The sequence below is a fragment of the Podarcis pityusensis genome (assembly GCF_964106645.2).
Source record: "Podarcis pityusensis genome assembly, chromosome: 3".
Classification (NCBI taxonomy): Eukaryota; Metazoa; Chordata; class Lepidosauria; order Squamata; family Lacertidae; genus Podarcis; species Podarcis pityusensis.
This window is the reverse complement of record NC_138026.1, coordinates 104,855,433-104,877,269: the sequence shown is the minus strand read 5'-3', so window position 1 is coordinate 104,877,269 and position 21,837 is coordinate 104,855,433. Positions and strand designations below refer to the sequence as shown.

Here is a 21,837-nt window from a genome sequence, read left to right as displayed (position 1 = left end):
AAACTTATGGAATTTGCAGAAATGGTGAAACTTACCGCAAGAATAAGAAATCAAGATAACAAACTTTTTATAAAAGAATGGAAATGGTTTATTGAATATTTACAGATAAATTGTAAACAGATAAAAACATTGGCAGGACTAATGTAATAGCCTGCAGTTTTATAAGAGTATATATTTACAGTAGATAAATAAATGAGCAAGTTAAATGAATTTGGATATGCAGAAGTTATTAAAAATAAATTTTAGGAACTGCAGAAAAGAGGGGGAAGGAAGTCAAATTTTGAAATATTGATTGTGAAGCTAATGAAATGTATAAATTTGAAAAGCATAAATAAAAAACTTAATAAAAAATAAAAAGTGAAGGGATTTGGAAAGGCCTTGGAAATAAGGGGCAAAGCAACGAAGCGAACGTCTGAAGGGACGACACGGGGCAAGAGTCTTCCTTTCCCTCGTTTCTGCGAACGAAACTCAACGGGCGAGGCTTGACGGGTTAAGTTCTTCGCGGTCACCTGACCGAAAACGCCCCGCCCCCTCCCCGCGCCCATAGAGATAGGGAGGATCTCCCTAAGCGCGTCCTGCGCCATGTTGGATTTAAAGGGGCCGCGGCAGGATTGGGAAGAGCTTAGAAGGAGGTTTGTTTTTCCTTCCAGTCGGGAACGGCCGCCGGCGCCGCCTCGTTGGAGGGGGAGGGGGGGCGACACCAGCGGCGAGGAAGTGATAGCGCGAGCCATTTGCGCATGCGTGGCTAGCCATCCATCCTACGAGGCTGTCCCTGAAAAAGCAGCAGGTAGGAGCTTTGGTTTCCTTTCTTTCTGCCTTTTCGGAATACGGCGATTGGTTTCCATAATGGATATGCCCCTCTCCAATCTCTGGCAAGAGTGTTTTTGTTGTGGCAGGACCACCCTGGGGGGTAGGCCTCAGAGGGGTGGTCTGCCTGCTGGCGGGTGGGCCGGCGGCTGCTTGCAAGGGGGAGGGAAATGCCAAGAGGCGAGACTGCCTGGAAGCAAGTCTCTGATCTGGGAGCCCCCGCTTTCACCTTCTCCCCTACCCACCAGCCTTAGGGGCAAGGCGATCAAACTCTGCACATGCTCAGGAGCACTGCGGTCTGTCCCTGTGTTCCAAGGTTGAGTGCCGGCCGTGAAACACGGTTGCTGGGATCGAGCCCTGTCACTGCTTCAGCCCTGATTTCCAAGCTGTGTCTGCCGGGTTCTCTCTTCCCCTCTTTGCCAATGGCTCATGCCTGACTCACTTGCAAAGGGTTGTTGCGTTTGTTTGTTTTTGGCTTCTGTAGGGCTGTGGCTCTCTGCTGCGCTGGCAAAGCAAAAGACTCTGCTCCAGGCTAATAGAAGATAGAAGGGCAGATGCCCAGGATTCCTGCCACTCCTTTACTGACAGCAGTTGTGCAGGCTGCCAGAGGAAAAAGCTTTTCCTTCTATCTCAGTCTCCTATTTGGGCTTAGTCTTCACTGATCACAAGTTGCTTCCTGACCTGACCAGGAAAATTGGTTCAATGCAGCTGCTGGGGCAGATACCAGGTTTGCTTTGGGAATAGGAACTACAGTGATGCTTTACAAGGCTTATTTCTTATATTGCAGCTGTTTATTCTCTGTTGTGGTGTTATCTCCTCCTCTGATTCAAGGCTGCCCCTATCAGCTGTAAAATCTGACTTACTTGGCTGCAGTCGTGCGTCACACTAAAGTCAGAGGGTCTTACTTCCCATAAACATGTTTAGGATTATGCAATTAAGAGTGGCAGCTGCCTTAGCTGATGATGGGTTTGAGATTCTTGATTTGGGAGCAGCCGCTACCGAGTTCTGCCTTTCTTTAGGAACCGTGGAGCAAGGATGTTTCATTCTCACAAGAGTCTTCCATACCCATTTTCCTTTCTTCTTTTTTAATGCCAGAGAACTATTTAATACATGTGGCATGTTTTGCTTAGCTGGGATGTGGTTAAAAGCCCTCTGATGCAACATTCTGTAATGGTCCTACCACTTTCCAATTCCTGTCCCGTTTTTACAAAGAATGTAGGACTGTCTGGGCTCTCTGTTGCCTTGTGCTTTTTCCTCAACTCCCACCTAAATAGGCTGCTGGGTTCCTGTCATCCTCTTGTTAATCATTCAGATGTCTGATGCTGTTTTGAACTCTGAAACCAGCTCTGGGAAACTATGGGAGGAGCTGGCATGCTTGTTCTGAGTTTCAAGGTCTGCTGTGTATGTGGCACTGACCTGCTATTTATAATCATGATGCTATCTCACCGTTCGGCTGTGGGCTGTGGCCTCCTGCAACAGGGAATTTAATGGATTATTTGATGCGACTTCAGGCATTTCTTTTGCAAAGGACTGAGGTCACACCCGCAACATACATTCAAGCACATTTATAGCATATGGCTTTCCCCAAACAATCCTGGAAACTTGTTTACCCCTCATAGAACTGCAATTCCCAGTACCCTCAACAAACTACAGCTCCCCGAATTCTATGGGGGAAGCAAAATGTGACCTGAGTTACTGCTGCAATTCTAGGCAGGATTAGATGTACCTAGTTACATGTGTTGCATGTCTGAGTGAAATAGTTGGCATTGCTTTACTCGAATGAGTCTTTTCTCTAAATTATTAGGTGCACTGGATCTGCACTGGGAACATCCATCTACCACAGCTTTTTAGTGTATTTAGAGTTTCTGCAGATAGATATATTGAACATGAATCACAATCAGTTGTGTCAAAGGGCCACATGATTAAGAGTCTCACACTGTGACCAGTTGATAACCTGGCTCATGCTTCTCCTAAAGATTAAGTGTTTTGTGTTGGTGCCCCTATTCAGTGCTTTCTTTCTTTTAAAAAAATGTTTAGGCGTACTCTCATTTTGACTCAAGAAAATCACTATTTTATAGTTCAAATCGGGAAAAATAAATACAGTAAATGGACAAAAGTACAAAGAGTCACAAAATGTTTAGGGGTATGTGTTCCCCTACGTCCCCCTAGAAAAAAAAGCACTGCCTCTATTGTTATAAACTTCTAATCTGAAGATGATACTTGGCTAGGAAAGACGGGGAGAACCGTTTGGCAGGCTGAACTTATTTTCTGAAAGGATAGTGCTTGTTGGTTATATTTACTGATGAACTGATAAATGTACCATTTGATGGCAAAATCAATGTCTTGTTTGTGCTTTGGTAACTTAACAATATTTTTAAAAGGTTGCTTCAGGGAGTACAAATATAGATGAAGGAGCCCAATTTTAAACAAGCTCTAGTATTGCAGAATATGAATTGTCCCTAAATGATGTTCATCTGAAGCCATTTAACAGTTGGTGAATGGCTTCAAAAGACATGACATTTTGCCCTAATACAAAAAAAAAACCCTTAACACTTTTGTTCACTTATGGGGTGGTATATCAACATTTGGATATTTTGCAGTTTGTTGGCCTCTTTTTGCCTTTGTTACTGGCAGATGTTATAACATGGACATCAGGTCTTGTTAAGCCTTTGCACTGCTGGCGTATGCATTTCCCCCTCCTTTTTAAAGTGTATTTATTATTTTGGTATCATGTCTTTTTCTGTGTGTGTGTGTTTAATTTTAAAAACCCAGAAACCTGGTATTGCAAAAGCACACAGGGAATACATTTCACATTTCACTTAGCAATAGGAAAGATAGCAAGGTGGTTGCCTGTATGCCTTGGTTTGTAGTTTTTGGAGAGAGGATCAGTAGCAGAGCAGCATAATGCTATGTGTGTTTGGCCTGTAGTTAGACTTAAGAATTGCCTAGGATGGCAGCCTTAGCATGGATGATAGTTGTCTAGCTGGGTCAATGATCTGTCTTTGAGTAAACTTCATAAGCACATGTTAGCAATACATTATGAAGAGTTCGTGTTTCTCAGACAAAGGATTAATGTAGCAGAGATTGCTAGACAATTCTTAGACACCTTGTATACATCTAAAAACATTATTGTTATAGTGATTGAAATACAGTGGTGCCTCGCAAGACGAAATTAATTCGTTCTGCGAGTTTTTTCGTCTTGCGAATTTTTCGTCTTGCGAAGCACGGTTTCCCATAGGAATGCATTGAAACGGTTTCCCATAGGAAAAAGGAAACAAACTTGCAAGACGTTTTCGTCTTGTGAAGCAAGCCCATAGGGATATTCGTCTTGCGAAGCAACTCAAAAAACGAAAAACTCTTTCGTCTTGCGAGTTTTTCGTCTTGCGAGGCATTCGTCTTGCGAGGTACCACTGTACTTACCTTGATGCAGTTCTTCCAGCACACATACCAAACTATCCTATTTAGGATAGTTCTACTCTTTTATCTCAGATTAAAACAGTAGATTGGAGAATTTGTGTGTTCAGAACACCTTTCCTGTATAAAAAAAGAAAAGAACATGAAGCACTTTGAGCACAGTGAAATGACACTGGCTATGACTTAATCATAGATCCGCTGTCAGTTTGGATTATACCAATTTCTACTTTCATGTGATCTATTCGAAAACATTCTCAAGCTAACTTTTCTTGGACAGTAACGATAAATGGTTTGGACAACGAATCAAGACATGTTCAATATAGGCATGTTTTAATCAATTGGACAGCAGCCTTCAACCTTGCCTGACACAGGACAAACTTTTGAACCCCAACCTCAAACAAGGAATACTCCTGTATGTGTTTCTAACTGCCATCTATGTACGTCTATAAGTACCGTATTTTTCGCTCTATAAGACGCACCAGACCACAAGACGCACTTAGTTTTTGGAGGAGGAAACAAGAAAAAAAATTCTGAATCTCAGAAGCCAGAACAGCAAGAGGGATCGCTGTGCAGGGAAAGCAGCAATCCCTCTTGCTGTTCTGGCTTCTGTGATAGCTGCGCAGCCTGCATTCACTCCATAAGACGCACACACATTTCCCCTTACTTTTTAGGAGGAAAAAAGTGAGTCTTATAGAGCAAAAAATACAGTAACTTCTGATTTACAGTAGAAGCAAAATTAACCAGTGCTCATCACACTGAATATCCCATTGGGAAGGGTTTGTTAGGTTATTCCTTACATTCTTCCCATTCTTGCTCTTCAGATAATTGTCTCCAAAGCAGCTCACAAAGGCATAAGAAACAGGCCCTCACCAGACTCACTACTGAAAGAAACAAGATGCACAAGAAAAGAGGAGTGTAAGAAAATGGTAGAGATTAGTTCTTCAAGGCCAGAATGAAGTCGTAAGCTATGTATGGGTATTTGTATTTGGTTCAGGCCCAGCTGATCTTCCCTTTGCTGGTGTTTTTGCTTGTTCCTTGGCTGCTGGATGGGACCAGAGTGTCCTTTACCCCCGGTTCTGTAGTCCCAGGGACAACTGGCAGTGGGAGCTGTTGGGTTTGGAACTTAACAGGTTAAGTTGTTCCCATGATGCCTCAACATTCTGACGTCAGCTTTCGAAGCTGGGAGGAGCTGGGAGGAGTTTCGTTTCTGTTCCCCTCTGGTTCTCTGAGGGAAGAGGTTGCAGTTCGTCATGGCTGCGGTGAGCCCAGGAGATCCCTGGGGAATGTCGGAATAAAGATACTGAAATAGACAAACTGGTCTCTGTGTGTTTGTCTGAAGCTAAGTGAAGCTACGTGACAGTTTTCGCTGCTGTGTTCGACTCTGCTGAGGCGTGACTGGAGAGCTACTGGAGACGGAGCTGAGTGGCGCAGCTGGGAGGAAGCGCGCCGGGCATAAAGAGCTAATTGGGGACCGTAAATCAATTAGCGGGGTCACGCCAATAAATCAATTCCACAGGTTATGGACCCTTAATCACCGATCGTAAAAGTGTCACAGGAACGCTTTGAGGTTGCGGTTCAGAGCAACGCAAGTGCCGGAATGCGTTTGAAGTCTGCGGTCTGAAGCAGAGACGCTGGCAGGAGTTTTTGCCTGTTGCTAGGAGGCAAAGAAGTGCTGGGAGCTGAAGAGCAGCTGGAAAATCGTTTCCCCACGGATGGGTGCCGGAGGAGCTTGTAATCTGTGAGTACGGCTTGGGGCCCCTTGGGAGAACGGAAGACAATGGCAGGCAGCCAGGTCTTGGAGGACATTCCGATTGAACAGCTCACTCTAAGAAGTTGAGCAACGGGTGCTGGGATGTGCTGTGAAGCTTCAGCAGGAGGCCAGAGCCCTGAAGAAGTATTGAGAAAAGCCTAGAGATGGCTGGTGCCCCTGTTCCTGATGTTTTAGCCTCAAGGAGTGCTGGTGAGCAGATCGGGGGGGGCGAAGGATTCCAAAGGCAAGTGTAAAGGCTTGTCCACTGTGCGTGCTGGAGTGGAATGTCAACAAAGCAGGTTCCCAGAAAGCCGCAGTGGGAGCCAGGCCAGAGGGGGCGGAGCTGGCAAGGAGTGCTTTTCCGGAAGAAGGAGGCCAGCTGGGAGGAGCCCCGGGCAGTGTTTTTCCACTGGAGTTCGTCGTTGCTGCCCATGGAGAGTGGAGACAGCTGGGCAGGAAGGTCCCAAGGTCAACCAGCTGAGTTCTCATGGGAACCAGTCTCGGAGAGGAGGCCAGCGTGGGAACGCAAGGGAAAGACGTGGTTCAGACGCTGGGGAGGGTTGTTTTCTTATCACTGCTTCTATGGCAACTGTGAAGAACAACTCCAGCCAGGACACGGTGACACACTGGGTGTTGGATACTGCTGTTGGTCAGCACCTGCTAAGCGAGCCTGCTGGCAAAATGCGGAACTGCAGGGCTGTTTCAACAGGACACAACTGTGATGTTAGCAGACGGAATGAGAAAGTCGGTTTCTGCTGTGGCTAACATGTTTTTTTCTCCTTTACAGGAGGAGCTAGAGGTCTACGTTGGGGGGAAACAAGTGGCCAACGTGAAAAGGGGGCAGAACAATCTCTTTGTTCTGGAGTCACCTCTGGAGGGTGGTGGGAATGCTGGAAAAGCACAGGCGCAGTGTGCTAAGGTTCCCAGTCATGTGCAAAAGCTGCACAGGTGCACAAAAGGGTACAAACTCCGGAAATGTGGGAGGTCCCTAGGGTGCAGGGCATGCAAGGGTGCACAGGTACATGGTTTTCCCGGGTTTGGGAGGGTAGCCAAAGAGCCCTTTGAGCTCTTTGAGGCAGGTGGTCCAAAGGTTCAGGAAATGATCTTCTGTGGATATGATCCTGCAACCAATGGGTGGAAGTTTGCATACCCAGAGGGTGATCAAACCAAGCTGCTGGTCAGTAAGCAGGCTGAGTTCTGTGAACAGGATGGGTGTTCAAGACTCAGGGATAGTCCTGATTTTCTCTCAGAATGTCTGTCTGATCCCGGTGATAGGGACCAGGTCCAGGATCAGGGTTCAGAACCCGGTGATGGGGACCAGGTCCAAGATCAGGGTTCAGGGCAGGTCTGGGCATCTCCAAAGGTTGTGAAAGGAGTGTCCAGGTGTGAGGCTTCATCTCCGGTTAGTGTAATGGAGAAAGCTCACAAACAGGGTGTCAAGTCAGAGGGGGAAGAGTCTGACGGAGAAGACACAACTGCTGGCCCAAATGGGTCAGTAGGGTATCAGGTCACAAGTGCGTGGAAAAGTGTCGCACAGTGTGATTCTGGGAGTGTTGAAGGGGTTCAACAGGTGCCTGGGAAAGATGCCGGGAAGTGGCATAAGGCAAAGGGGAAGGTGTTGAACTCAAAAAGGTCTTGTCAGAATGGTTCGGCAAGAGGGGGTGTTGGGTTTGGAACTTAACAGGTTAAGTTGTTCCCATGATGCCTCAACATTCTGACGTCAGCTTTCGAAGCTGGGAGGAGCTGGGAGGAGTTTCGTTTCTGTTCCCCTCTGGTTCTCTGAGGGAAGAGGTTGCAGTTCGTCATGGCTGCGGTGAGCCCAGGAGATCCCTGGGGAATGTCGGAATAAAGATACTGAAATAGACAAACTGGTCTCTGTGTGTTTGTCTGAAGCTAAGTGAAGCTACGTGACAGTTTTCGCTGCTGTGTTCGACTCTGCTGAGGCGTGACTGGAGAGCTACTGGAGACGGAGCTGAGTGGCGCAGCTGGGAGGAAGCGCGCCGGGCATAAAGAGCTAATTGGGGACCGTAAATCAATTAGCGGGGTCACGCCAATAAATCAATTCCACAGGAGCTAGATGCCCTTTCTTGCAAGGAAGGGAAAGTAAGCCCCAGTGGAGGCTAGCATGCCAATTTCAGTCTGCCTTCAGGCAGTCCCAACTTGGCTGACTTCTTTCTTCTAAGCCAGTGATGGCCAAACTTGATCCTCCAGCTGTTTGGGGACTACAATTCCCATCATCCCTGACCATTGGTCCTGTTAGCTAGGAATGATGGGAGTGGTAGTCCCAAAACAGCTGGAGGGCCAAGTTTGGCCATCACTGTTCTAAGCAGTCCAGGGGTAGCACTGGCAATCAGCTTCTCCCTTAGTGTCAATGTTGCTTTTGTTGATCTTAGCAAGGAGGAAGATAGGCACAGCCAATGGATTCTAGTTTTGTACCCTTCAGTGTCTCTGGCTCCACCAGCTGTTGCCCTCCCTGCCTTCCACCCTGTCATAACTGGAAAGCACTTTGCAGTTGTTCCTTTTCTAAAAAACAGATGGGGCCAAGCTGATCTTCCCTTGGCTTGAGTACAATCCCTCCATAGCCCTTGACTATGACATGGAGCCCATTTTCCTTTAGATCTTCAGCCCTAGAGTAACTTGCTTGTGTTCCCTCCTTCAGAAATGACCTTCATAAATAACCCTCTCCTTTCTCCGACTAGATGACTGGTCATTGCCTCAGAATCTTTTCCCCTGAAGAAACTATCCTGTCTTGTTTGAGAGCAATTAATTTGTCCGGGTCTTAATCTTCCTATATTAAGAAGCAATGATAGGGCTATATACTAAGATTATCCATGGCTAAATTGTCTTGAGCACATACCAGGTACAATGGCATGTAATTAAGAGGATTAAAGTGCAAGTAGTTTGGTGCTGAATAAAGGTTCAGGAAAACGCTGTCTTTCGGAGTGTGGAGAATGCAGAGATTAGTGGTGCTGAAGTTGTATAATAATAATAATAATAATAATAATAATAATATAATTTATTATTTGTACCCTGCCCATTTGGCAGGGTTTCCCCAGCCACTCTGGGCAGCTCCCAACAGAATGTTGTTGTTGTTGTTTAGTCGTGTCCGACTCTTCGTGACCCCATGGACCAGAGCACGCCAGGCACTCCTGTCTTCCACTGCCTCCCACAGTTTGGTCAAACTCCTGCTGGTAGCTTCGAGAACACTGTCCAACCATCTCGTCCTCTGTTGTCCCCTTCTCCATGTACCCTAAATCTTTCCCAACATCAGGGTTTTTTCGAGGGAGTCTTCTCTTCTCATGATGTGGCCAAAGTATTGGAGCCTCAATTATTATTAATATTCCCACATAATAATTATTAATAATAATAATTAAATAATAATTAAAAAGCGATAAAAACTAGAATCTCTAGTTCTTCCTGAAGTTGAGGAAGGAGAGACAGTTCCATAAGCTGCAATTCTGTATGTGGTTACCTGGGAGTAACTCAGTGAGGCTTACTTCTGTATTCAGACACAGAATTGCGTTTTATATTTCCAATTTTAGAAATCCTTACAGATGTGCTAGGCAACAGTACCCAATTTCAAGTCTTCCACACGCTAAACATGAGCCCTGTTGGCTGGAAGAGTGGAGTGCTAACATTTAATTCAGTGGGGAAAAGGGATGATTCAGCTGTGGGGAGTTTGGGAAAGTGCTTTCATATATAGTGGCAGCTTCATCATTGGAAGCACTCTCTAGTCTGCTGCTTAAATGGTTGCACAAGCACAAAGCAATCAGACTGCTGTAAATTCATGTTTGCAAAAGCCGACCTTCCTAAGGAGGCTTGGGCAGTTGCTAGGCGAGGTACAAAAGGAGACTGAAGGAGAAGTGATCTTAGAAAGGGGAGAGAACAAAATAAAGTAACACTCTACAGAGAAAAATCTTTCCATGGACACTAGCTCACCCTTTGCCAGCCCGGTGCTCTCCAGATGAACTACAACTCCCATCAGCCCTTGGACTTTTTGAAAAGGGGGAAACTAAGTATGGTTGTGCCCAATTGTCTTCTTTTTGCTTTACTACCCGTGGAAGGGCTTATTGAAAGGCAGGGAGAGAGAAACGCTGGGCCTTTTTGTGTCCTCTCTGCTTTACAGTGGTACCTCGGGTTACATACACTTCAGGTTACAGACTCCACTAACCCAGAAATAGTGCTTCAGGTTAAGAACTTTGCTTCAGGATGAGAACAGAAATCGTGCTCCGGCGGCGCGGCAGCAGCAGGAGGCCCCATTAGCTAAAGTGGTGCTTCAGGTTAAGAACAGTTTCAGGTTAAGTACGGACCTCCGGAATGAATTAAGTACTTAACCTGAGGTACCACTGTACTGCCCACTGGTCTCATGGTGCAACAGTAGGCAGCTGCTCTAGCTATGGAGTAGTTTTTGGAAAGTGTGCATTGTGTGGAGTAGTGCAAGAGAAAGTTCAGCATCCACTCTTAATTTGTTTTATTTTGCTGCTGGCCAGCCACGTGGAGCAGTAGGCAAACAGCTAGTTTAAAAATAACTTGTGCATTGGGGTGGGAAATCACAGAGCTCACCTATTGCTTTCCTGCCTGCCAGTTTTGTGGCAGCAGCTGGCTGAGGGACTTTTTTTTTATAATGTGTATGTGGAGGAAGAAATGCACCGATCATCCTGTTGCTACTTTGTTTGTTTTGCTGGCCAGCAGCAAATGGCCACTGACGTAATCACAGGGCGCTGCTGGCCATTGACAAGCAGCATGTTGTTGCTCTGCCTTCCATGGGCGGCCACCAGAAAAGATGCTGCTCCATGGTGACTATTGTGTACTGCCTTCCATAACATTTCGCTAGCTGCTGCAAGCGTGTATTAGACCTGGGCTGCTACTCTTCCAGCTAATTAGGTATATCTCTTGGTTCTTCCTTGTTTGTTGTTCCTTTGTGTTGCTTGCCAATCCAGCTGCTGTGCTTTGCCTTTTAAAACTGTGGATCTCTGCAGCTTGTACAGCAATATCCTGTTACCTTAACTAGTGCGCGGTAGGCAACTGAATGGGGGCATGCCACAGTAGGGTTGTCCTCATTGCAGCTGAAAAGCTGCCCCCACTTCATGTATTGCTGGCTATTTCAAATTGCTGCAGACTCCTGCAGATTGTCATGCAAGAATCCTCTGGTATATCCTTCCCTTTTGGCTCTGTCTGCGTATTTGTGCTTGCTTAAATAAAATTACACCAGAAGAATACCACTGTTAAAGGACATGTTCCTGGTGTGGGGTTTTTTTGGATGTGTGAGTGTGTGTCAGTTGTATAGATTGCTTTGCTGTAAACAGACTTGAATGTTTTAATAGGTATACAGTGGTACCTCGGGTTAAGTACTTAATTCGTTCCGGAGGTCCGTTCTTAACCTGAAACTGTTCTTAACCTGAAGCACCACTTTAGCTAATGGGGCCTCCTGCTGCCGCCGCACCCCCGGAGCACGATTTCTGTTTTCATCCTGAAGCAAAGTTCTTAACCTGAAGCACTATTTCTGGGTTAGCGGAGTCTGTAACCTGAAGCGTATGTAACCTGAAGCATATGTAACCTGAGGTACCACTGTAATTTGATGTAGGTTTACTCTGCGATAGTAGCATGTTCACGCCAATTCCTACCTAAAACAGTTGTTGTTGTTGTTTAGTCGTGTCCGACTCTTCGTGACTCCATGGACCAGAGCACGACAGGCACTTCTGTCTTCCACTGCCTCCTGCAGTTTGGTCAGCCTCATGCTGGTAGCTTCGAGAACACTATCCAACCATCTCGTCCTCTGTCGTCCCCTTCTCCTTGTGCCCTCCATCTTTCCTAACAGCAGGGTCTTTTCCAGGGAGTCTTCTCTTCTCATGAGGTGCCCAAAGTATTGGAGCCTCAGCTTCAGGATGTGTCCTTCCAGTGAGCACTCAGGGCTGATTTCCTTCAGAATGGATAGGTTTGATCTAAAACAGTACCACTGTTATTCTGTATGGAGTGGAGGCATATTATCTGCATCTGGGCCTGTGAGATCTGCACTGTCAGCATGGGTATTGATGTGTGGAAAATGTTCAACTCAGACACTAACAACAAATTAGCCCTTTGTACCTCTGGGGGATTCACAGCATTGGTCTGAACACAGCCGCCCCTGTTTCGAACTCTCCTCATAGACTGTGTCAAGAGGGATCTTGAGAGTGGAAGCAGAGGGATTTCCGCTGGTGCTATCTGTTGACATAGGAGCAGTGCTTCATAGTGGGAAGGGGGGAGAAATCAGTATTTGTGAAGTGGCCTAAGTAGATTGCTTGCATCTGAAGACCAGAGTTCGTATGAGATTGTCTTGAAACAACCATGGGTATGAGACGCCAAGGATTTTAAACCTGCATATGTCTCTTGTTTAAAGAGTACCGTATTTTTCGCCCTATAGGACGCACCGGCCCATAGGACGCACCTCGTTTTTTGGGGGGGAAATGAATAAAAAAAATTTATTCCCTCCCCAGCTGCTTCCCCCGACCCCAGCCCCCAGAACAGGCTGCTGTCCGCAAGCCTTGCGAGCCCGGCGGCAACTCCCACCGGGCTCGCAAGGCTTGTGGACACCTGGGCGAAGCATGGGGCGCCCTCCGGAGGGCGCCCCGTGCTTTGGGCTGCAGGCTGCCGCCCGCAAGCCTTGCGAGCCCGTGGGAACTCCCGCCGGGCTTGCAAGGCTTGCGGATAGCTTCCTGAAGCCTGGAGAGCGAGAGGGGTCAGTGCGCACCGACCCCTCTCGCTCTCCAGGCTTCATCGAAAGCCTGCATTCGCCCCATAGGACGCACACACATTTCCCCTTCATTTTTGGAGGGGGAAAAGTGCGTCCTATAGGGCGAAAAATACGGTAAATGTTGTTGCCATCTGTCTTGAGATACAATGGAGGGCAACTCTGGGGGTGAAGTCAAAATGCTGTGTTAGCAGCACCAAAGTGACTTCTCTGGGGTGCAAGTCTGGACAGTGTGAATGGAGGTCCTGGGCTGCACAAACATCAAGACTCCCCACTTGGCCTCACTGATTATTATTAATTTATGAGATCTATATACCACCCTTCATCAGGTCTGTTCGCAAGATTAAATCTGGGACAAAGTTCCTCCTGCAGAATGATATGGTCCAAAGGAAAGCAGAGCAATACGTTTGGCATCAGCTTGGTTGCAGGAATTGCCCGAAGAAGTCATGCAAAGCGCCATCCAACCGTCTTAGCCACAGGGGTCAGCAAACTTTTTCAGCAGGGGGCCGGTCCACTGTCCCTCAGACCTTGTGGGGGGCTGGACTATATTTTTTGGGGTGTTTGTGTGTGGGATGAACGAATTCCTATGGCCCACAAATACCCCAGAGATGCATTTTAAATAAAAGCACACATTCTACTCATGTAAAAACACGCTGATTCCCAGACCACCCGCGGGCTGGATTTAGAAGGCTATAGGGCCAGATCCGGCCCCTGGGCCATAGTTTGCCTACCCATGGTCTTAGGGACTCCACTCCAGATTTGTGTAGGCATTTACTCCTTAGCCTTTTCTTCTCTTGAAGATATCCTGCAAGATAGTGGAGGTTCAGGATCAGACTTTTCCTTCTCCTAGATGGACTACCTTCCCAAGTTCCCCCTCACTTCCCTCTACAGCACATGCAGAAACCGCCTTCTTGACTGTTGGACCTGTATTGGTCTCATCCAGTCAATCTGCCGGAGTCTTGTCTTGACATGTAGGAGAAGTCCCCAACTCACTGGCAGTTTACACCCATTACAGCTGGTTCAGCCAGCTAGTTGAAGTCATTTCCCAGGGTGTGGACGCTGTCACATTAATGGAGTAAATACCACTCAACTGGTCTTTTGATTCTCACAGATGGACACTGTACTGCAAGAATGAGGAGCCTGTGGCCCTCCAGATGTTGTTGGACTCCAGTTTCAGCCTTAAGCCCCATTTTTCTCTCCTTCTCCACATTTGCTGTTTGGATAGAATTGTATATGAAGTGTGCAAACACTGGCCATGGGAATAAATCACAGTGGGGGGAAATAGCTGTGTGCTATAGGAAACAGTAGGGATGCGGGTGGCGCTGTGGGTTAAACCACTGAGCCTAGGACTTGCCGATCAGAAGGTTGGTGGTTCGAATCCCCGCAACGGGGTGAGCTCCTGTTGCTCGGTCTGTGCGCCTGCCAACCTAGCAGTTCAAAAGCACATAAAAGTGCAAGTAGATAAATAGGTACCGCTCTGGCGGGAAGGTAAACAGCGTTTCCGTGTGCTGCTCTGGTTCGCCAGAAGTGGCTTAGTCATGCTGGCCACATGACCCGGAAGCTGTACGCTGGCTCCCTCGGCCAATAAAGGCTGGCTCCCTCGGCCAATAAAGCGGGATGAGCACCGCAACCCCAGAGTTGGTCACGACTGGACCTAGTGGTCAGGGGTCCCTTTACCTTTACCTTATAGGAAACAGTACCAGCTTTTAGCTTTTATCAAGAGAGTAAATTGGTAGATCCAGGTGAGGCTTTGGGAGGAATGGCACTGAAATGATCTTACTGTGATAGTATTAGCCTTTTGCCACTTGTTTATGCTCTGAAAGAAATGTAATACCTGACTTTAGAGGGTTTTAAAAGTTCAGAAAGGAATGGGATATTTGGAGAGAGAAAAATGTCTTTTAAATAAAACTTTGCCCCTGGACAATTGTGGGTACTAAGCCAAGTTCATGTTATGGGCAGTAGCTCCAGATGGCCTTTTCTTAATGGGGCAGGATGCCTAGAGCCCAAGACGTTGTGCAGAAGTACAAACTCTGGTTTAACATGACATCCAAAACAGTAAAGTGTGTGTTGGGGTGAGGGAGGCAGAACCCAAACTCTCCTTCTCTCTGCAGTCATCAAACTCCTGATTTTGAGTGTCCAGGATATTTTAAAATGGATGAATAAACTAATCAAGCAAGGCATGGCAAGGCAAGTGGGACACACTCAATGCAGGAAACAAAGAAACCTGAAGTGAGATTTGTCCCAAACACCCTCCATCTTTCTCCTCTTTCTACCAGTCTCCCTTCCCCCGGGGTCATGTATTATTTTGTGATAGGCCTTAATTGTTAGAAGCCTCTTGAGTGAATGCTGACTGAAAAGTAGGAGCCAGGGTATATACAATAATTAAAATGGCACACTATTATTTTCTTAGGGGAAAGGGGGTGTGGATGGTGAGAACAGGATGCTGGACAAGATAGGCCATTGGCCTGATCCTGCAGTCTCTCCTTACGTTGTTATTAGACAAGTATAGTTCTGTTCAAGCTGTATGAAGTGCTTCCTCTATTCGCTCTTTCCTCCTGCATGCCGATTTTCATTTCACTCAGCAAGCCGCCCTGTTTAACATTTAATATCCCTTGACGTCTTCCGTGCGGCTTTACAGAGTCGCAATGGCTGTAAGCGACCACAGATCTCCATTGGGTGCGGCTATAATTAAACCACCTTGGAATGGGAGAGCAGAGTTAATATTTACCTAGCCGTGGAGTGAAAAGCCTTGTTTTTCTTCTCTCTTGATATAAAGCAAGAGACAAGACTGCCTTGTACTTGAGTTTTATTGTAAGTGCTTATCTTGCACTTGGGGCAGAGCCCAGCCCCACCCAGTACCTGTTTTAACGTTTTGGCTTTCCTGTTAACTCAAATGGGGTAAATATGTATTAGGGAGCCTGGCATGCCTGTCTTCCCTTTGAAGACAGGCATGTTGGAGGGTAGCAGCTGACAAGGGTTGTGTGTCTTGACATGCCATTAAAAGATGAGTCTGGTGCTTCACTGTATACTTTTCTATTTTGACTCATAATTTAAGAACATAGTGCTATATGAATTCTAAGGTCTCATATATATAAATCTCATGTCCATAAATTTACAAGGCAAACATGTGCATAAGTATAGAAACCACATGTCTGAAATAGTACAGGAGAGCAATCCTGAAACCATTTTGACTCTTCCAGTGACCTCAAATATTATCTGCAATGAAGAAGAAAGCCTCCCCATTGTCTCTTTGCTCAAATTCTGTCTTAAGGGCAAATTTGTGTATGAATAGGGTGAGCCTGTGACCTGGATTCAGGAACTAAGTATTTAGCATCTCAAAATGAATGGCCAGGCTACCCAGGTGGCGCAATCAGTGACCATTGTCAGGTATCCTGACAAACAGGATTTCTGTGGTAGACTGCCCCCTGTGATCTATTTCTGTTGGAGACCGCCTCCTTATGTGATGTTTGTATGATTCTTTGGGGGTGGTATTGAGCTACAGGGTGGGCAATTTCAAAAGTCTATATAAGGGCTTGCACACCATTGTTTGGGATTCCTCTCCACCCTCCCTGCGTGGGTGAGTGGGGGACCCTGTTGCAACAGTTTAATAAAGATCAGGCTTATTAAGCTGCTTTGCTTCTTAATATTCTCTGGTTGCCCTCTGTTATTTTCTCCTTCTGATAGGGAACCTACTTAAGGACTCTATACGGCCTCTTGGATACCCTATAAGGGAAAAGGAGCAGGTTTTTTTCTTATAACAATAGGAAGCTGAGTCAGACCATTGGTCTATCTAGCTCACTTTTACCTTTACCCATCTAGCTCAGTACTGTCTACACTGACTGCCAGCAGCTCTCCAGGGTTTCAGACAGAAGCCCTTCCCAGCCCTACCTGGGGAGGCTGGGGATTGAACCCAAGATTTTCTGCATGCAGAGCACTCACTCACTCACTAAGCTACAGCCCTTCCCCAAAGGAGGGAGAAATGGGGTAAGGGAAAAGGTCTCAATTTGTTTAATACGAGGGCAGTAGCAATGTAGAGACAGGAGGATGAGCAGTGAGAGGTCTAGGGGCATTACTGAGTAAGGTAGGGGTAGCCAATGTTGTGTCTTCCAGATGTAGTTGGACCACAACTCCCATTCACCCATGCCAGTATGGCTAGTAGTCAGGGATGATGGGAGTCCAACAATGTCTGGAGTAAAGAGACATAATTCTAATTCTAAAACAGGATGCAAGGATTCTCCCCAAGCCCACTGCAGGGCACCTAACAGTGTCTTTAAAATATATATGGCTATAAAATCATTAGTAGAACTAGAGAGAATTTCCTCAAATCTTGATCTAGTCCTCCACCAAAGGCCATCAAGAACGAGCCTTTAACGGATTATCCTGGACAAACGCTTCCAAGTCAGGGGTACAGTCCCTAAAACAGGCTCTGTTTCTTTTTGTTAACCTTGGTGGTCCATGATTTTCTAAATCTGGACCTTTGTTTTTTGAAGCTCAATATGTGCAGGAAGGTTCAAATGAAGACATGCTGTTCCCTGGATATCGGAAGGCCACCCATTATGTTTTAGATACTTAGCAGAAGCCGCTCTTGTTTGTAGGTTTGTTTTGCTGCAGGTATGGAGTAGTTAAGGTACAGCTATGACCCCTCCGTCTGTAAGTTGCATTGAAATCAGCAGCGCTTACTTCCAGGAAAATGTGTTCAGAATGGGGATAGTCTTGACTGCTTAGTTTAGTAAGGCTGTGATCCTGAACCCTTAGTAGGAAGAACTGCTTCAGCTTCAGCAGGGTGGCTGCATGTGCTATCACACTATGCCCAGAATCCCATCGTTCCTCCAAGGAGCTCTGAGCAGGTGCCCAACATAATGGCAATACAGTGGTACCTCGGGTTAAGAACTTAATTCATTCTGGAGGTCCGTTCTTAACCTAAAACTGTTCTTAACCAGAGAATCATAGAATCATAGAGTTGGAAGAGACCACAAGGGCCATCGAGTCCAACCCCCTGCCAAGCAGGAAACACCATCAAAGCACTCCTGACATATGGTTGTCAAGCCTCTGCTTAAAGACCTCCAAAGAAGGAGACTCCACCACACTCCTTGGCAGCAAATTCCACTGTCGAACAGCTCTTACTGTCAGGAAGTTCTTCCTAATGTTTAGAGGCACCACTTTAGCTAATGGGGCTGCCGTGCCGCTGCTGTGCGATTTCTGTTCTCATCCTGAAGCAAAGTTCTTAACCCGAGGTACTATTTCTGGGTTAGCGGAGTCTGTAACCTGAAGCGTCTGTAACCTGAAGCATCTGTAGCCCGAGGTACCACTGTACAGTAAGCCTGCTGCTTACTGGTGGCTGAGAAGTACTCAGGGTGGGGCATATTGAAGAGCTTGTTTGCCCTGGCTGCAGGATGGGCAGCCTGCAAGGGTGCTGATTGTGTTCCTTTGTATTTCCGTCACTTCCTATGGACCAGTGCCTCGGATGTGAATCTTTCTGTGCTTGCAGGAGAGCATTTGCTCTCGGCAGTCTGGCTGCATCTCTGCTGCTGCTGCAGTGGGTGGGTCACCACCAAACTGCATAGTAACTCTGCCTCTGGTGGAGAGGGAATTCAGCGCATCAAATGCTGCCGTCTCTCTCTGTGTGATCTGCTAATAACTAATGCCGTGCAGTTTCTGTAGCATCACTTGGCCCGAGGAGGCTTCTGTGGAAACCGGCTTCTTCGCAGTGTAAGTTGCTCTGTTGGGTTTGGGTGGGGGTTCCACTTTCGGGAGCTGAAGGACAAAGATCAGAGGGCTGTCCGTTCTTACTGGCAAAACGGCAAGCTTATTTTGTTTATTTGTATTCAGATGGAGCCCCTCTGGACCAGACTGATTGGTAGAGCAGGAAGCTGGAGCCCACGTTTAACATGGGTTGTGTCGGGATGGATTGGATTAAAGGGAACTCTGAATTATTTCAGCAGCTCTATTGGCGAGTATTGCAGGGTGGGGTTGCTGGCTGCATCGCAAGACAAAGCAGAGGGCAGCAGCTGGCGTGCAGCTCCTGCAGAGCAACAACTCTGAGCTAATAGGTGGAAGGCAAAGCCTGGTTTTCAGTGTGAATTATAGATGTGGCCTACCAGTGTTGGGGATTTGGCGATGCGCTAGGGAGGCACATCAACCAAGGCCATTCTCGCTTCTCTCTTAAAGTCCTTGTCCATTTATTGCTGCCGCCTTGGTTAAACTTGCTTCTTGGAAGATAAAACTCAATTATCCAGTGCAGTGGGACTCGGCACTTCTGCATCAGCCTCTGGGAATGCAGAGTAAAGTACAGGATTAGTGCACGCCAGTCATCTTACAGAGCCTGAAGTCCAGTGTGCTGCAAAAGATGGTGGGTTTGATTTCAGTCTGGAAGCTACTGGGTTCAGATGCTAATCTGTTTCAGACTTTGCATGGCCTCGGGTGAGTCGCTGTTTCTCAGCCTCACTTCCCCATACATAAAATGGGAGTAATAGCGAGCTCCCCTGCAGAATTGTGAGATGGGCATACATAAAAATGGCAAAGCATGTTGCAGATGAAAAGTGCCTTGATAACTACTATTTTACAACAGCTGTACCTAGAAGGCTGACATATTTATTGTCTCATCCCTTAGTAAGCAAGATGCTAATGTATCAGAGACAAGAATGTGGGGGCACTTGTGGATTTTGCAGAAGTTAACCATATTCCCAGTATAAAGTTGAAATCCATATGTCTTAGAAGCAGTAGCTGTTTAAAGAAATGTGGGCACAATCTAATATCCCCCCACCATCTATACTTGAATCATAGAGTTGGAAGGGACCATGAGGCTCATCTAGCCCAACCAAGTGCAGGAATTCTAGCTCTCAAAAGCAGAGGTGGGGAGCCATTGGTCCTCCAGATGTTGTTGAACTCCTGTTCCCATCAGCCCCAGCCAGCTGGCCTAGGATAGTGGGAGTTGCAATGCTGCAACATCTGGAGGGTCACAAGTTCCCCATCTCTGTTGTAAGCTGTAGTCCTGGGGAAAGGTGAAATACTCCCATCTTCCAGTTACAGGTAGGTAGCCATGTTGGTCTGCTGTAGTCGAAACAAAAACAAAAAAATTCCTTCCAGTAGCACCTTAGAGACCAACTAAGTTTGTTATTGGTATGAGCTTTCGTGAAGAAGTGTGCATGCACATGAAAGCTCATACCAATAACAAACTTAGTTGGTCTCAGGTCCGTATAGTTAAAGCTATGGTTTTCCCAGCAGTGATGTATGGAAGTGAGAGCTGGACCATAAAGAAGGCTGATCGCTAAAGAATTGATGCTTTTGAATTATGGTGCTGGAGGAGACTCTTGAGAGTCCCATGGACTGCAAGAAGATCAAACCTCTCCATTCCGAAGGAAATCAGCCCTGAGTGCTCACTGGAAGGACACATCCTGAAGCTGAGGCTCCAATACTTTGGCTACCTCATGAGAAGAGAAAACTCCCTGGAAAAGACCCTGATGTTGGGAAAGATGGAGGGCACAAGGAGAAGGGGACGACAGAGGATGAGATGCTTGGACAGTGTTCTCGAAGGTACCACATTGAGTTTGACAAAACTGCAGGAGGTAGTGGAAGACAGGAGTGCCTGGCGTGCTCTGGTCCATGGGGTCACGAAGAGTCGGACATGACTAAATGACTAAACAACAACAATTGGTATGAGCTTTCTTGTGCATGCACACTTCTTCACGAAAGCTCATACCAATAACATAGTTGGTCTCTAAGGTGCAACTGGAAGGATTTTTGTTGTTGTTGTTCCCATCTTCCAGTGAGGGAAATGGCTGCTGAATGAAATATTTCCCAGCTATTAGTGGTCAAGAGCTCATGGGTTTTCCCTGTTATGACCAACCTGATTGTGTGGGTTGATTTCTGGACAGGTTGTGAATTAGGAATGTTTCATGTTGCCTGTTCCCAATGGACTGCTCTCTTGGTGCATTAGGAAATGTGTCAGAAGCATTATATCAGGACTCAGCTCTGCAGCTGCAAATAAAATGTTTTAAGTGTGACACTGGATGGTGATGGTGAGCCTTATAGAAAATTCAAAGTGTTTTTAAAAACACTTTTAAAAAAGCATTTTCAGAGTGGTTTTTATATGTTTGTAGATTCCACCCCTGTCACATTTCAGTATGCAAAGCATTCTGAAGCCACGTAGATGCATGTTTTAATCTCCTTCCTTAGAAGCAGGGCTTTTTTCAGCTGGAACTCAGCTCTGGCACCTCTCAGGTGGGTGCCATTGCCATTATAAGAGAACAAGAGAGGCATTCACGATGAGTTCCAGCACCTCTTTTTCTAGAAAAATAGCACTCCTGGGAAGGGGTGTGCTTTGCCCTTTAGAGTACTTGTTGGCGCTGAATGTTTTTTGAGGAGTGAATGCCGAAAGGCTGGATAGCCAAATGAACATAGTTTGGCTGAAGGACCAATGTTATCTGCATGGATAAAGGAGATCCATCATTCATTAGATGATCCAGCAGGTTTTTTTAGCTAGAGATCAGGCTGGAGAGCAGGGCGGGGTTAAAACTCAATGGACATCACCCTTCCATGCTCTAAACATAAAGCTTGTTAGGAGGAAGAGTAAGGAATACCTGCCCTAAGAAAAGCCTACCCCTTGCATTTCTCCACTTCACTTGCTCTGGACACGCCTCCTGAATGTATAAAACACTCCCAGAGCAATGACTTGCACAGAAGAAGAAGAAGAAGAGTTTGTATTTGATATCCTGCTTTATCACTACCTTTAAGGAGTCTCAAAGCGGCTAACATTCTCCTTTCCCTTCCGCCCCCACAACAAACACTCTGTGAGGTGAGTGGGGCTGAGAGACTTCAGAGAAGTGTGACTGGCCCAAGGTCACCCAGCAGCTGCATGTGGAGGAGCGGAGACGCGAACCCGGTTCCCCAGATTACGTGACTACCGCTCTTAACCACTACACCATACAGAGATGCAACAGGCACCCTCCTCTGAGGGTGGTTAATTATCCTGGCACTCCTAATGCAGAGAAGCAGCAGAAGTGGCTTCCCTCAGAGGACAGTGGTTTGGAGGAGGAAAGTCCAGAGCAGCAAATCATGCAGAGATGCAACAGGCAGCCTCCCAAGATGAATGCTTCAGGCTTCTAAGACAAAGTACAGTGGTACCTCGGGTTAAGTACTT

The 21,837-nt window shown here is 46.5% G+C and overlaps 1 protein-coding gene across 7 annotated transcripts in view; it reads left to right on the top strand.

Annotated features, from left to right (window-relative positions):
- The first annotated feature begins 608 nt into the window (after positions 1 to 608).
- Positions 609 to 21,837, top strand: part of KLC4 (kinesin light chain 4) — a 62,336-nt gene continuing 41,107 nt past the window's right edge. For 5 of the 7 annotated variants that reach the window (XM_080998161.1, XM_080998160.1, XM_080998156.1 and 2 more), the window contains exon 1: positions 639 to 787. The gene's annotated coding sequence lies outside the window, so the exon portion shown is untranslated. The other 2 variants (XM_080998159.1, XM_080998158.1) reach the window with 2 other exon arrangements.